The sequence below is a fragment of the Pelophylax lessonae genome (genome assembly GCF_965119305.1).
Source record: "Pelophylax lessonae genome assembly, chromosome: 8".
NCBI classification, from domain to species: domain Eukaryota; kingdom Metazoa; phylum Chordata; class Amphibia; order Anura; family Ranidae; genus Pelophylax; species Pelophylax lessonae.
Genome location: NC_138775.1, coordinates 112,746,964 through 112,762,675, shown reverse-complemented (window position 1 = coordinate 112,762,675; position 15,712 = coordinate 112,746,964). Strand labels below are relative to the sequence as shown.

At 43.9% G+C, this 15,712-nt stretch overlaps 1 protein-coding gene and 1 long non-coding RNA gene across 2 annotated transcripts in view; one reads left to right on the top strand and one right to left on the bottom strand.

The window, feature by feature from the left end:
- The window catches only part of CACNA1I (calcium voltage-gated channel subunit alpha1 I), a 2,042,880-nt gene that overhangs the window by 277,017 nt on the left and 1,750,151 nt on the right, over positions 1-15,712 (top strand). The window lies entirely within an intron of this gene.
- On the bottom strand, positions 104-5,024 carry LOC309561986. Its single transcript, XR_014225612.1, has 2 exons — positions 4,923-5,024; positions 104-472 (listed from the first exon to the last, which is right to left on the bottom strand). It is a non-coding gene; the product is annotated as an uncharacterized lncRNA (long non-coding RNA).

The following is a 15,712-nucleotide window of genomic DNA, read 5'->3' as shown; positions in this document are numbered from 1 at the left end:
TTCTGGGTCATGCCCCAGGGACTATTAATCACACAAAAAAAAGTTCTTAAAAATTGTCGTTTTTGATAGAGAGCCAATTAATGAAAAAATTATTGAAAAAAAAAATTAGATTTCTTTGGATTTAGTGTCTGGGGGTCTAAAAGGTGTACCTGTGAACTTTCAGCTCTGTAGCATGTCCAGAACCAGAATTATAGCATGCCAAACCTTCAAAAATGACTTTTTTGCTTAACCGCGCATTTATTTTGCTCATAATCAACTGCACAGCCATTGTGTATGATGGGGACATAATGCAGTGCACTGGGAACAAGATTAGAGTTTTTTTTTTGGAAAAAGGTGCTGTCTCTTTAAATGTGCATATAATTAACGGGTGTATTTTCACAATGGGGCTATTATTACCAAATGTTTTCAAGAAGTCAAAAGATGTATGCAGATGCACTTTATTTCATGTAAAATGGTGTTTGGTGCACTTTAACTTGAATTCTCACAAGAACAGACATACAGTATATGCACGGATACATTGAGGGTTAGGGTTAGGGGTAGGGGCCACAATGTAGTGCACAGTGAACAAGATTAGAGATGTTTTGGATGAATACTGTTGTCTCTTGAGTTTGAATAGAAGTAAAGGATGCTTACAAATTGGGCCTTTGGTGGTGCCGACGATGCTTGACACCATAACCCTATGAAAGTGCTGGTTGTGAAGGCAATAATTGCCTTTGTAAGAAACAAAATTGCAATGATATGCATCTGTGAAACAGGTGCGCAAAAATTGTTGTTTGGGTGTTGGCGGAGCCATACCACTGTAAACCCAAAGAGCTACTGTTGAAGAAGGTGTAAAAATTATGAAGGTGTGCACCTGTGGAACAGGTGCGCAAACATGGTATTTTGGTGTTGGCGGAGCCTCCCCACCGTAAGCCCAAAGAGCTGGTGTTGAAGAAGGCGTAAAAATTATGAATGTGTGCACCTGTGGAACAGGTGCGCAAATATGGTATTTTTGGTGTTGGCGGAGCCTCCCCACCATAAGTCCAAAGAGCTGGTGTTGAAGGAGGCCAAAAAATTATGTAGGTGTGCACCTGTGGAACAGGTGCGCAAACATGGTATTTTTTGTTTAGCGTAGCCTCCCCACAGTAAACCCAAATAGCTGGTGTTGAAGGAGGTCAAAAAATTATAAAGGTGTGCACCTGTGGAACAGGTGCGCAAACATGGTATTTTTTGTTTAGCGTAGCCTCCCCACCGTAAGCCCAAAGAGCTGGTGTTGAAGGAGGCCAAAAAATTATGAAGGTGTGCACCTGTGGAACAGGTGCGCAAACATGGTATTTTTTGTTTAGCGTAGCCTCCCCACCGTAAGCCCAAAGAGCTGGTGTTGAAGGAGGCCAAAAAATTATAAAGGTGTGCACCTGTTGAACAGGTGCGCAAACATGGTATTTTTTGTTTAGTGTAGCCTCCCCACCGTAAGCCTAAAGAGCAGGTGTTGAAGGAGGCCAAAAAATTCTAAAGGTGTGCACCTGTGGAACAGGTGCGCAAACATGGTATTTTTGGTATAACTAAAATGAGGTTCTGTGAACCTAAACAGAATGAGAGGAGGGTTTGAGGGTGGCACCATGGTCCAGGCTTAAACTGAGGCTCAGCAGCCACATCGCAACAATAGACTAGTCTACAAGGTCTGCATCAGGTGCATCAAAGCTTGATATCCACGACTGATTCATTTTAATGAATGTCAAACGGTCGACTGAGTCGGTGGAGAGTCTCGTTTGATGGTCTGTGACGAATCCTCCTGCTGCGCTGAATGCCCGTTTTGATAGGACACTGGAAGCAGGGCAGGCCAACAACTCCATGGCATAATGGGCCAGTTCTGGCCAGTGGTCTAATCTTAAGACCCAGTATGCCAGTGGATCTGATTCGTCACATGAAAAGCCCTCTGTGTCACTTTGTGCCCTGACGTAATCGTCCACCATGTGATGCAGACGCTGTGAGGACTAAAAAAAGACCGAAAGGCATCCGTCAACCGCAAGCCTTCTCCAACGCTCCTCTCGGGACCCGCAGTAGAGTCCATGGTAGGTTTTCCCCGCCCCTGCACCCTACGGGGGTCGGGGAACGTGTTCACCAGAATCCTCTTGAGACTGTCCTCAAGGGATTTGATCCTGTGGACTCTCTGGGTGGATGGGAAAAGCTCAGAGACTTTTAACTTGTACCGGTGGTCAAGTAGGGTGGCCAACCAATAGTGGTTAGTCTCTTTAATGGCCTTGATTCTGGGGTTCTTTCGCAGGCTCTGAAGCATGATGTTTGCCATGCGTTGCAAATTAGCAAAGGCCTCAGAAGCTGACTCCTCGGGGTCACTCAAAATGACATTATCTTGAACGTGCTCCTCCTCCTCCCAGCCACGTACTACTCCAAAGTGTCCCGAGGGAGTCAAACTAGGCCTTGCAGATTGCCGCATGTCTTCCTCCTCCTCCTCAAAGCCTGCAAAAGTTCCCGGAGAATCGTCCTCCTCCTCCTCCTCCTCTTCCACCCCTGGATCCTGCTCGGGCCTCTGGGAGCTAGGCATAATGGGGTCAGGATTTTCAGGATAAAGGGGGCCTTGAGAGGCAAGGAAGTCCTCCTCTTCCTCCTGCTGCTCTGCCTCCAGTGCCCTGTCCATAATGCCACGCAGAGTGTGCTCCAACAAAAACAGTACCGGTAGGGTGTCACTGATGCATGCGCTGTCCCGGCTGACCATCCTTGTGGCCTCCTCAAATGGCGAGAGGACAGCGCATGCATCCTTAATCAAAAGCCACTGCCGTGGCGAAAAGAAGCCCAGGCGCGCTGAGCCAGTGCTGGTGCCGTACTCGCAGAGATATTAATTGAGGGCCCTCTGCTGCCTGTACAGGCGCTGCAGCATAGCCAAGGTGGAGTTCCAGCGGGTGGGCATGTCACAGATGAGGCGGTGTATCGGCAGGTGAAACTGGCGCTGCACTTCGGCCAAACCTGCAGTGGCACTGTACGACCGCCTGAAGTGACTGCACACCCTTCTTGCCATTCTTAGCACATCTGCATTCCCGGGTACGGGTTCAAAAACTGCTGTACCACGAGATTCAGGACATGCGCCAGTCATGGCACATGGGTCAACTTTCCCTGCCGAAGGGCGACCAGGAGGTTTGACCCATTATCGTTAACCACCATTCCTGGCTGCAGCTGGCGTGGTGTCAACCACCTCTGGGCCTGTGCCTGCAGAGCCCCAAGAATCTCAGGGGCAGTGTGCTGCCTGTCCCCTAGACACACAAGCTGCAGCACTGCATGGCACCTTTTGGCCTGAGACATAGAATAGCCCTTTGAACGCTTACGTGGTACCTCATCATATTCAAAGGACCATGCTGCAGAGGAGGGCATGGAGGAGGATGAGGAGGAGGAACAGGAGGGGGTAGAAGTGATCGATCTACCCGGATCAGCGACACCACCAGCTGTTTGCAGACGTGGGGGCAATACTGGCTGCAGCACCGAGCTTTGGCTACAATCCCTTCCGTTGGCAAGCAGTGTCACCCAATGAGCAGTGACAGAAATGTACCGTCCCTGCCCATGTTTGCTTGACCAAGTGTCAGCCGTCAGGTGTATCTTACGGCTGACTGACTTGGCCAGGGACGACACTACATTGCCTTCCACATGTTGGTATAGGGATGGCAGGGCCTTACGGGCAAAGTAATGCCGACTTGGCACCTGCCACTGTGGAACTGCACATTTTGCAAAGTCGCGGAAGGGAGTAGATTCTACCAGGTTAAATGGTAACAGTTGCAGAGCCAGTAGATTTGCCAAACTACTGTTTAGATGCTGGGCATGTGGGTGGCGGGGAGTATACATTTCTTTTCATTCCAGCATGTGTGGAATCAAAATTTGGCATCTAGATGTTACAGCTGGTGGTGTGCTGGAGGTAGATGCGACTCTGCCTGCTATATCATCATCCCTGTCAGTGGAGGCTGCCAACAGGTGATGAGTGACTATTGCAGGGACAGACTGATGTGCAGGTGGAGCACGAGGAGGAGCGCGATGAAAGAGGACTAGGAGGCCGACTGACCGATCTTTGGCCCTTTTGTGGGTTCTTCAAATGCTCCTGCCAACGGGTCAAGTGGTGGGTTGTCAAATGCCTGTTTAGGCAGCTTGTACCCAGGTGGTTTACATTTTTGCCGTGTTTTATACCCGTCTGACAAATTTTGCAGATCGCAACTGTTCGGTCTGCATGAGATGTCTCAAAAAAGGCCCAGCAAGAAGAGGTGTGTATAGTGGCCCGGGAGACAACAGGTGCGGCCTTAGATGGAGCGGGCCGTCTGCTCTCCCCTCTTGCTTGCTCTGCCTCCTCCTCAACCTCAGACCCAACATCTGACTCCATAAAGGACTGAGCATCAGACGTGGCCCGGGAGACAACAGGTGCAGCCTTAGATGGAGCGGGCCGTCTGCTCTCCCCTCTTGCTTGCTCTGCCTCCTCCTCAACCTCAGACCCAACATCTGACTCCATAAACGACTGAGCATCAGACGTGGCCCCAGAGACAACAGGTGCGGCCTTGGATGGAGCGGACCATCTGCTCTCCCCTCTTGCTTGCTCTGCCTCCTCCTCAACCTCAGACCCAACATCAGACTCCATAAAGGACTGAGCATCAGGCTGGAGTAGATGGCCGACACTGTGGTCAAACAGCTCAGCTGACTCCTCTGCCATGTCTGAAGTTGGGTCTAAGGGTGGACGTGAGGTGGACGTGAGGTGGACATGGACTCATCTCTATTTGTTCTGCCAACTGCAGAAGACTGACCACTTTTCTCTGCCTGGGTCACTGTAGTTGCAGATGATGCCGATGATGAGGGTTTGGTAATATAGTCCACCACCTCCTGTACGTGCTGTGGACGTATAGCTTGGCCACTGCCGGAGAACAATCGAAATGGTGGCCTGGCTGAGGACTGACCACCACGTCCACCCCTGCCTCTAGACACCCTAGAAGCTGTGCCCCTTTCCGCAGCAGGGCCACGTATGCCTTTTCTTGGCCTACCTGGCATATTTGTCACTGAGGCGTTGGCAACTCTCTGTGGTGAAAAACGCACACTGCTATGCGACCCACAGTTGTCGCTGAATACAACACAGCAGATGCGTGTCACGCACAGTAGCAAAGCCTTTTGCACAGTGGACATAACGCTTTCAAGAACAGGCGTTAAGTTGTCACTGAGGCATTGGCAACTCTGTGCGGTGAAAAACGCACACTGCTATGCGACCCACAGTTGTCGCTGAATACAGCACAGCAGATGTGTGTCACGCACAGTAGCAAAGCCTTTTGCACAGTGGACCTAACGCTTTCAAGAACAGGCGTTAAGTTGTCACTGAGGCAATGTATTTTGCTGACTAGCAAGCACGTATACCTGCTGTAGATATATCAGCAGTGCAACCTGCTCACTACACAGAACCCTTACACTTTCACTTTCCCTACAGAAACTAGATTGTTGAATCTAACTACTGTGGTACAATGTTCCCTAACTACACTAGATATCCCTTTCCTCACACTAAAAGAACAGCTCCATACAGCAGAAGACTGACACTGTCCTTTTAATTTTTTTTTTTTTCTAACTAAAAAAAACAGCACAATCGCTGTATTTCTAACTACACTGACTGGCTGTAAACTCAATGCAATTCTGCTATATGGAGCTTTAGAAGCACTCGTCTATGCAGAAAACATAGTGTAGCAAAGCAGGAGTAAGAGAAATGCTTCCACTCTCTTCAACAGACTCTGTATCACTGTGCTAGGGGTTAGGCGGGGCTATCTTATATACTGTGGGGCGTATTCACTCCTGATTGGCCTCTGGTCCCCGTAGTCACTCCAATCACGTTCCTAGCAGACTCCTGCCCCCTCATTGGCTTTTGCTGACGTTTCTGGGCCAATCACGGGCTTTAAAAGCCCACTTCCTGTCCCATTGCATTTTGGGCGGTTCTGGTGACCGAATTCCGAACTTTTACCGCAAAAAGTTCGGAATTCAGCCGAATTTCGAACACCCAATGTTCGGGTCGAACCGATGGTCGACCCGAACCGTTCGATCATCCCTAGTGATTTTCAGTCTACTGCCACATCTAAAAGTTTTCAGATCAAACCCTTCATCGGTTGTTCTACTACTAACGTTGTTTATCTGCTGGAATGCCCATGCGTCCTACAATATATAGGCCGCACTATTAGAACTTTAGCGGTTCGCGTAAATGAACACTTAGGAAACATTAGAAGGGGTTTCCCTAAGCGTAGTGTCTCTAAGCACTATGCTAAACATCATGGGAAGAACCCCGCTGGTACCAAAATTTGGGGAATTGACAGGTTCATTCCCCACTGGATAGGGAGTAATGTTCGGCGGGAGATCTCCAGGCTTGAGACCCGCTGGATATTTGATATGAAAACATACTCTCCTTGGGGAATGAACATTGACTGGGATGTTAACTGTGATATCAACAACAGCTAAAAATAATTATTTTTACCCTTGGTTTGTGATGTATTTTAATATAGTATATTGTGCATATTATGGTGTTTAGAGAATGTGGGCCACCTTTTATGTCTTTATATATATTTGTGCATTTAAAATGTTTATGTTATTGTTTGTTTTAATATTACACATATTGTCAGCATTTTTAAGTTATCATGTATAACCTTTGGTTTCATTACCGATCGTTTGTTTTTATTTATTTATTTCAAATGCCTGTTAGCTCTGCTCTATGTCTGTTTCCGGCGAGTTTGGAGACATGGGCAGAGAATTTTTCTGTCATTTCCTGTCCGCCTGGTTAAGACAATGCAATAGATGGAGTGCATGGTGTGACAGCTTCCGGTTGCGTCACTTCCTTTCGCTCGATCAGAATATTGCAGAGCGTGGAACACAAGAGGTGAACATTTCCTGTTGTGTCACTTCCGGGCGCCAGCTTATTTAATGCGTGCTCACACTGCTATACCACGCCTCTGATGATGTCATAGATGTTTGACGATACGCGTAAGGTGGACGTATCGGAGCTGAGAGCGCTACACACCGTGGTTTTATCTATTGATGCTGATATATGATGTCCATTATGTAAGTGCATTACTTTTTAATAAATGTATGTGCCCTGATGTACTTGGCACGATTGGCTGTCCCTCTGTCTTTTTCTGAGCCTGTATGTGAAAGACACTTCTATGGGGTCCTGTGAAGGCATTGCACATTGTGAATTGTGAAGTTTTCTCTCCCTGCTTAGGAATGTGAGGAATGGGACTAGGAACCATCATTTACGCCGAGCGCTGTTTGTCCTTATGCCTGTTTGACCACTCTGTGACAGGAGGGTCAAAAGTTCCGGTAAGAGGCTACGGGTGTCAGCACAGGGTGTAACTCATCTCTCTCACTATTCACTGGTGATTGGCTGATTGGATCGGGTCCTTTCTCTTTATCTGCAGTTCTACTCCATTAGATTGTTCATGGATTGTATTACTGTGATTGTATAATATATGTCTGGCGCAGCTCCTAATATACATCTACTAATTTATATGGACTGTGATCTTCCTATTGAGCTAGCTGCCTTGTGTACATATACTTTATATTTTTAGTTTTTTTTGTCTTAAGCACATATATCATCCTTTTTTTATTTGCTCTAATCATCGTCTGGGAAGACCAGGTGATGTCAATCTCAAAGGTTTTAAATGCCCAGACTCATCTGACCTTGCCCCAACAATCAGCACCATGGGATTTTCTAAGCAGTTGTCTAGAAAACTGAAACTGAAAATAGTTGACGCTCACAAAGCTGGAGAAGGCTATAAGAAGATAGCAAAGCGTTTTCAGATGTCAATATCCTCTGTTCGGAATGTAATTAAGAAATGGCAGTCATCAGGAACCGTGGAAGTTAAAGCAAGATCTGGAAGACCAAGAAAAATATCAGACAGAAAAGCTCGCAGGATTGTGAGAAAAACAATTCAAAACCCACGTTTGACTGCACGATTCCTCCAGAAAGATCTGGCAGACACTGGAGTTGTGGTACACTATTCCACTATAAAGAGATACTTGTACAAATATAGTCTTCATGGAAGAGTCATCAGAAGAAAACCTCTTCTACGTCCTCATCACAAAAATCAGTGTTTGAACTTTGCAAATGAACATATAGACAAGCCTGACGCATTTTGGAAACAGGTTCTGTGGACCGATGAGGTTAAAATTGAACTTTTTGACTGCAATGTGCAAAGATACGTTTGGAGAAGAAGGGGCACAGAATTTAATGAAAAGAACCTTTGTCCAACTGTTAAGCATGTGGGTGGATAAATCATGCTTTGGGGTTGTATTGCAGCCAGTGGCACAGGGAACATCTCACGAGTAGAAGGAAAAATGGATTCAATAAAATTTCAGCAAATTTTGCATGGTAACTTGATGCCATCTGTGAAAAAGCTGAAGTTAAAGAGAGGATGGCTTCTACAAATGGATAATGATCCTAAAAACACCTCGAAAATCCACTGGGGATAACATCAAGAGGCGTAAACTGAAGGTGTTGCCATGGCCTTCCCAATCTCCTGACCTCAACATTATAGAAAATCTATGGATAGACCTTAAAAGAGCAGGTCTGCCTATATAGAACAAGGCAGGCCGTCGTTTTGCCAGAGAGGAAAATGGAGATCTTGTGTTTCTGCTAAGCAGAAACAGGGATCTCTGTTTTCCTTTAATCAAAGCCCATTCCCCACACTTAGAAAGCATTCATAGGGAACACATTTAACCCTTTGATTGCCTGAGATGTTAATCCCTTCCCTGCCAGTATCATTTATACAGTGACAGTGCATTTTATTTAGCACTGGTCACTGTATTGGTGTCACTGTTCCCCAAAAGGTGTCACTTGGTGTCAGAGTTGTCCTCTGCAATGTCACCGTACCGCTAAAAATTGCTGATCGCCACCATTACTAGTAAAAGATATAGGTGTAGCATCCTCCTAGGTAGGTGCTAGTGAGAGAGTATAGTTTTGAGCTCTGTCTGCTTTCCAGAGGGGCTGCAGGTAAATCTATATTGCTCTCTACCTACCAGAGAGCAGGATCTGTTAGGGAGGTCTGCTCATTGTCCTCAGTATGAGATTCTTTCAGTCTAGAGAGTGTTTCATGTTGGTCCAAGAGGGAGGCATGTTGGACAGTGGGAGGAAACCTGACGAATGAGTGCATAGGCTTTTGATACAGTCCTGGTGATTGGCAGAGGGCAGGTCACCTCGGTGAATTCTGGGATACTGTATAAAAGCCAGTAGCACATGTGCTGCAGGGTCTTTGGCTGGAGAGCAGAGTCCTGGAGAGAGGGGGCGGCTGCCTCCTCCTCTGAAGAGGTGTCATGCAGACGCAGGAGGTCATACTGAGGGCCTAAGGAATAGATGAGAGGAGCTGAACCCAGAGGTCCAAGAGAGCTGAGTGAGAGGGGAAACACTGGAGACCCTGGGACCACAGTATCGTGAGTTTCAAGGGGCCTGACCTGAGGGGGGCCACCCCTAAGTGTAGGATAGTAAGTGGATGGGTGTCAGCAGTGGAGAAGAAAGAGGATGCTAGTGAGAGTAACCTGAAGATAATTGTCAGTTCACCAAGTCGTCTTAACAGAAAGAGACTCAATCCAAGTTCATCCATAGTGGCAGGGTGAATGAACAGCAGAGTTGTATAAAGTACTCGAAACCCATACTTGAGTAAAAGTACAAGTGCTCGATCAAAAAGTGACTTGAGTAGAAGTGGAAGTGCTCGATCAAAAAGTGACTTGAGTAGAAGTACTAAAGTATTCAACATTTTTTGTTCTTAAGTATTGCAAGTAGTTTGTTTTAAAAAAAATTTGCTACTCGAGTACTGAAAGTAAAAGTACCAGTAGTTTTGAAAAAAAAATTGCGCTGATAATACACATGTTTTGAGCTTCATGAAACCTGCCATCTACTGTTCTGGCAGTGGTAATTTTTATAATTGTAACGAGTAACTATGCAGCACAAAAAAAAAAAAAAATATCGGAGTAGAAGTATTGAAATCATTGAAAAAATGTAGTGCAGTAATAGTGGAAGTAGGAGAAAATAATTCTACTCTAGGAAAGTACAGATACCGCCTTTCGGTACTTAAGTACAGTAGTGAAGTAGTTCTACTTAGTTACTATACATCTCTGATGAACAGCCTGGCTGTATCGTAAGATAGGAGTCCTCAAGCATTGTCTATAGTTCAAATGGGAGTATCCCACTATTCCCTTCTCCTATCCCCATTTAAAATAAAAGAAAAACAACAACGAAATACCACATGGACTGATTACTGGAGCGAGCCAAGGAAGGAAAAAAGTAAGAACTTGAAACTGTCATTATTGCATGCTGGTAACTCAGGGGGACCTGTAAAGTGAAATCTGGCAGTCCTTACGGGGGCAGTGCTACATAAAAGAAAATAGAAAGCCCCTAAATCTATCCCATAGTTTATAGACTATATAACTTTTGCGCAAACCAGTCAATATACTGTATGCTTATTGGGACTTTTTTTAACAAAAATATGTACCAGAATACATATTGGACTAAATTGATTAGGAAATGTGATTTTTTAATTATTTTTTATTGGATGTGTTTTAGAGCAAAATAAAAAATTGTTTTTTTTTTTTCAAAATTGTCAGCCTTTTTTTGCTTATAGCGCACAAAATAAAAACCGGTATCAAATACCACCAAAAGAAAGCTCTATTTGTGGGGAAAAAGGAAATATTTTTTTTTTTATTTTGGGTACAGCATTGCACGACCGTGCAATTGCCAGTTAACGTAATGCAGTGCTGTATTGCAAAAAAATTGATTGGTCAGGAAGGGGGTAAAACCTTCCAGGGCTGAAGTCGTTAAATTGCTAAGAGCTATTCATTGTACTACTATATTTTAATACATTGTCATTTAGTCATAAACGCTGAAGATCTCATTGAAATATAACGGCCCTTTCAGCTTTGTTTTCCCCTGCTGCTGTTCATTAGCAGACACTTCTTTTGAAGTGAAAAGGCTGAAGCAAGATGTGAAGTAAGTAACTTTGACGTGAACTGCTGAGTTAGGCCCTCTAGATGTCAGAATTCATTTTACATGCATTGTCGTTAGAAAAATGCTAATTATTGAGAGCTTAAGACAAGTAGCTGAGCTCTTCCTGGAGGGAAAAATTTACAGTCATACTCTTGTTGTATATAGGGATATATACGGAAAAGTGTCGGTTTACAACTACCCAGGGTCTAGCAGTGAATCCTGTGTTTGTGGATTTGGTAAATTAATGTGGGAATTTATCATAGCAACCATATTGCATAGCTGGCTTTGAAGGGCCAATAAGGGAGATTTTGGATAAGCCAGTCCCCTCCCTATAAAAGGTAGGGTTCTTGGAGCCACATTAAGGTAAGCATAGGAAGTGCTGCTGAAAAGTGTATAGGGGGAGTTGATGTAGGGCTTGTAGGCCCTGGCAGGCCTGGTAAAGTAGATGTAAACCCTTACTGAATGTTATGTAGGTGACAATATCTGTGCATCCTGGAAAATTTGGTATTGGAATGGAAAGGTTTTTTACCTTTTTTTTCATCCTCTTACATCTCAATGCTGCTGATGTCCTGCAGCTTATTTGCTTGCTTTACTCATCACAAATATGAACACGGAAAGGCTGCAAAATTCGGTTCACTGGACATTCACTGAACACTTAAAAATTACAAACCCCATTGAAGTCTAATGTCAATCAACACATGTGATGTAGATCCATATCAGTCACCATGACCGTGCTGCCCACAGCTTTGTCCTTTTCAAAGCTCCTTTTCAAAAATGGGCACGAGTCCCCCTCAAATATCATAATGGACCTTTATACAGGCATGCAGCTTGACTGGCCAGAAAAGGGGAAGATAGCTTGCTCTCTCCCCATCTCCCAAACAATACCAGGACCCATGCCCAAAATATTGGGAGGGTACCTTGCAGGGGAGGGGACAAAAGTCACTCAGGATCCCCACCAGCTTGTTTTCAATTTGAAACAAACCAGCAGGAATCTTTCATTTAGAGGTGGTAGTGATACTGCCACTAAATGACAAACTTCCACATCATCAGCTTGAGGTTCGGATGGGCAGGCAAACTCTGGCCATTTTGTTCAGAGAACTGTGAACAGACAGTGTTTGGGTTGATTTCAAGGTTGCCAGCCCACATACTGTACACTAAGTCATACCAGGTTGAGTGTGTTTTTTCACACTCGCTTTCAATACAGTGGACTTGCATGGAAGGTCTGTCTTAAATAGTGACAGCAGTGGAATATGCCTGGCAATATACAGTACTGATATCAGCCAAGAAAATATGTTCCTTTGGGAGACCATGTGACAGAGTGATTAACAGGCAGGAGTTTGCGGGAGACCCCATAGCACATCCCATAACACAAAATGCTTAAACAAGGACTTTTAGAGCACGTTAGACAGTTCTTGCCGATGGTCTGTTCAAGAGCTGCCTTTTTTTGCAGCACCGCACTGCACTATACACTTAAAAAAAAACACAAACCCTTAACCTGCTGCATTCCCATATACTGAACCTAAAAAGTGTGTGATTACTTCTTCAGTAGGTTTACTGAAGGTCTACTGAAGACCCAATGAGTGGGCGACACGCATATAGGTGGGAGCAGCCGAGCCTGTGATGTCATGCAGCCACTGAGATCTGTGTGGAGTGGTGAGCAGATGAATGTGAATGTGATTACAAGAGCTTTTGATTTTATTTTTTGTAAGTGTTTTTTATTAGGGGCCTTTTAATAAGAGACACTTTTTAGTCTACCTTTGTACTTGTATGAGGTTCGCAGAGCAGTAAGAGGAGCTTGCAGAGCTGGATGCCAGGCAAGGAGACCATAGCAGGAGATATGTTTATATACATAGCTGATTGATTTAATCTGTGAGGTGAGCAGGTTTTCCAGCCGGTGGTGGTGTGCACTTTTTGGTGTCATTAAGTGATTGAAGAACACTGCGGTGGATCACTCTTTATATTGCATTTTTGGTTTACACATGGCCTTTGTTTTTTGGGGGGTAGGCTTATGTATTTTTGATTTAAAAGGACTTTAGTTGAAGACACACAGTTTTTTATTATTTTTTATTATATTTTTTTATTCTATTTCTTTTTTAGGTGATTTTTGGTTGCGCTGCTCTGTAAGAATATTTGTTTTTTAATAGATAGGAATAAGTAGTGGTTTTTAATTGGGGTAATTTCCCAGTTATGATAGGCGATTGTCCTATATTTCATTAAGTTAGGTAGTATTCATCAATACACAGGATGGAGGATAGGAAATGGTTTGTGTAACATTCCTAATATATTTTAGCCTACTATGACTATTTATTTTGTTCATGCATAATATGTTCGTTATCTATTTTATATGTCTGTGATTTTGTACACCTACAGTGCCTTGCGAAAGTATTCGGCCCCCTTGAACTTTGCAACCTTTTGCCACATTTCAGGCTTCAAACATAAAGATATAAAACTGTAATTTTTTGTGAAGAATCAACAACAAGTGGAACACAATCATGAAGTGGAATGAAATGTATTGGATATTTCAAACTTGTTTAACAAATAAAAAACTGAAAAATTGGGCGTGCAAAATTATTCAGCCCCCCTTAAGTTAATACTTTGTAGCGCCACCTTTTGCTGCGATTACAGCTGTAAGTCGCTTGGGGTATGTCTCTATCAGTTTTGCACATCGAGAGACTGAACTTTTTGCCCATTCCTCCTTGCAAAACAGCTCGAGCTCAGTGAGGTTGGATGGAGAGCGTTGGTGAACAGCAGTTTTCAGTTCTTTCCACAGATTCTCGATTGGATTCAGGTCTGGACTTTGACTTGGCCATTCTAACACCTGGATATGTTTATTTGTGAACCATTCCATTGTAGATTTTGCTTTATGTTTTGAATCATTGTCTTGTTGGAAGACAAATCTCCGTCCCAGGTTTAGGTCTTTTGCAGACTCCATCAGGTTTTCTTCCAGAATGGTCCTGTATTTGGCTCCATCCATCTTCCCATCAATTTTAACCATCTTCCCTGTCCCTGCTGAAGAAAAGCAGGCCCAAACCATGATGCTGCCACCACCATGTTTAACAGTGGGGATGGTGTGTTCAGGGTGATGAGCTGTGTTGCTTTTACGCCAAACATAATGTTTTGCATTGTTGCCAAAAAGTTTGATTTTGGTTTCATCTGACCAGAGCACCTTCTTTCACATGTTTGGTGTGTCTCCCAGGTGGCTTGTGGCAAACTTTAAACAACACTTTTTATGGATATCTTTAAGAAATGGCTTTCTTCTTGCCACTCTTCCATAAAGGCCAGATTTGTGCAGTATACGACTGATTGTTGTCCTATGGACAGAGTCTCCCACCTCAGCTGTAGATCTCTGCAGTTCATTTAGAGTGATCATGGGCCTCTTGGCTGCATCTTTGATCAGTCTTCTCCTTGTATGAGCTGAAAGTTTAGAGGGACGGCCAGGTCTTCGTAGATTTGCAGTGGTCTGATACTCCTTCCATTTCAATATTATCGCTTGCACAGTGCTCCTTGGGATGTTTAAAGCTTGGGAAATCTTTTTGTATCCAAATCCAGCTTTAAACTTCTCCACAACAGTATCTCGGACCTGTCTGGTGTGTTCCTTGTTCTTCATGATGCTCTCTGCGCTTTAAACGGACCTCTGAGACTATCACAGTGCAGGTGCATTTATACGGAGACTTGATTACACACAGGTGGATTCTATTTATCATCATTAGTCATTTAGGTAAACATTGGATCATTCAGAGATCCTCACTGAACTTCTGGAGAGAGTTTGCTGCACTGAAAGTAAAGGGGCTGAATAATTTTGCACGCCCCATTTTTTCAGTTTTTTATTTGTTAACAAAGTTTGAAATATCCAATAAATTTCGTTCCACTTCATGATTGTGTCCCACTTGTTGATTCTTTACAAAAAATTACAGTTTTATATCTTTATGTTTGAAGCCTGAAATGTGGCAAAAGGTCGCAAAGTTCAAGGGGGCCGAATACTTTCGCAAGGCACTGTATTTATGCATACTGTATATGTGGGTTATATTTTTTATACACATATACAGTATGTATGATTTTATATATACTTTTAGGTGGATGTGACACATTTATTGTATTGGAGTATATAGGTAGTGCATTAATTGCAATTATTGAAGTATGGAGTATTTGTTAATATTGGATTTTGAGTCTGATGTATACTTCTGCTGTCATTTATTTATTCACCCTGCATGTAGGGCTGGTGGCTCTCCAATTGAATTATGCATATAGTACTAAATATATTTATTGAGAGATTTATACTCTGCTACGGGGCTGTTGTTTTTTTATATACAGCAACTTGGGTGTGTTCATAAAGGGGTTAAAGAGAGGGATGGTTATTTGCCCGTAAGTTTTGGCATACGTTTAATATTCTACTTTATGCATGTGCCTCCACCAGATCCTAGGAAAGGGTTATGAATTTGCATATGTTTGAATGAGCGACAGCTTTTATTCCGTGGAGCCGGGCCCAGCAGCCACCCCCCTGTGACCAAGTCAGAAATGACAAAACCCATTGGGGCGTGACTGCACGGCATCCGGAAACAACTGAGGATCTCCAAAGGATCGTTTACCAGTGTGGACAGGGTATGATCTATAGGATATCCCGAGCACGGTCCTATAGGCAATTTTAACCTGTGGAAAATGTTAGTGTAAAAGAGTTGTTTTAAATAAATGTTGTGATTGTTAAAACATATCACTCTAGTGGAGGTTATTTCTTTGCATATACCTGCATTATCA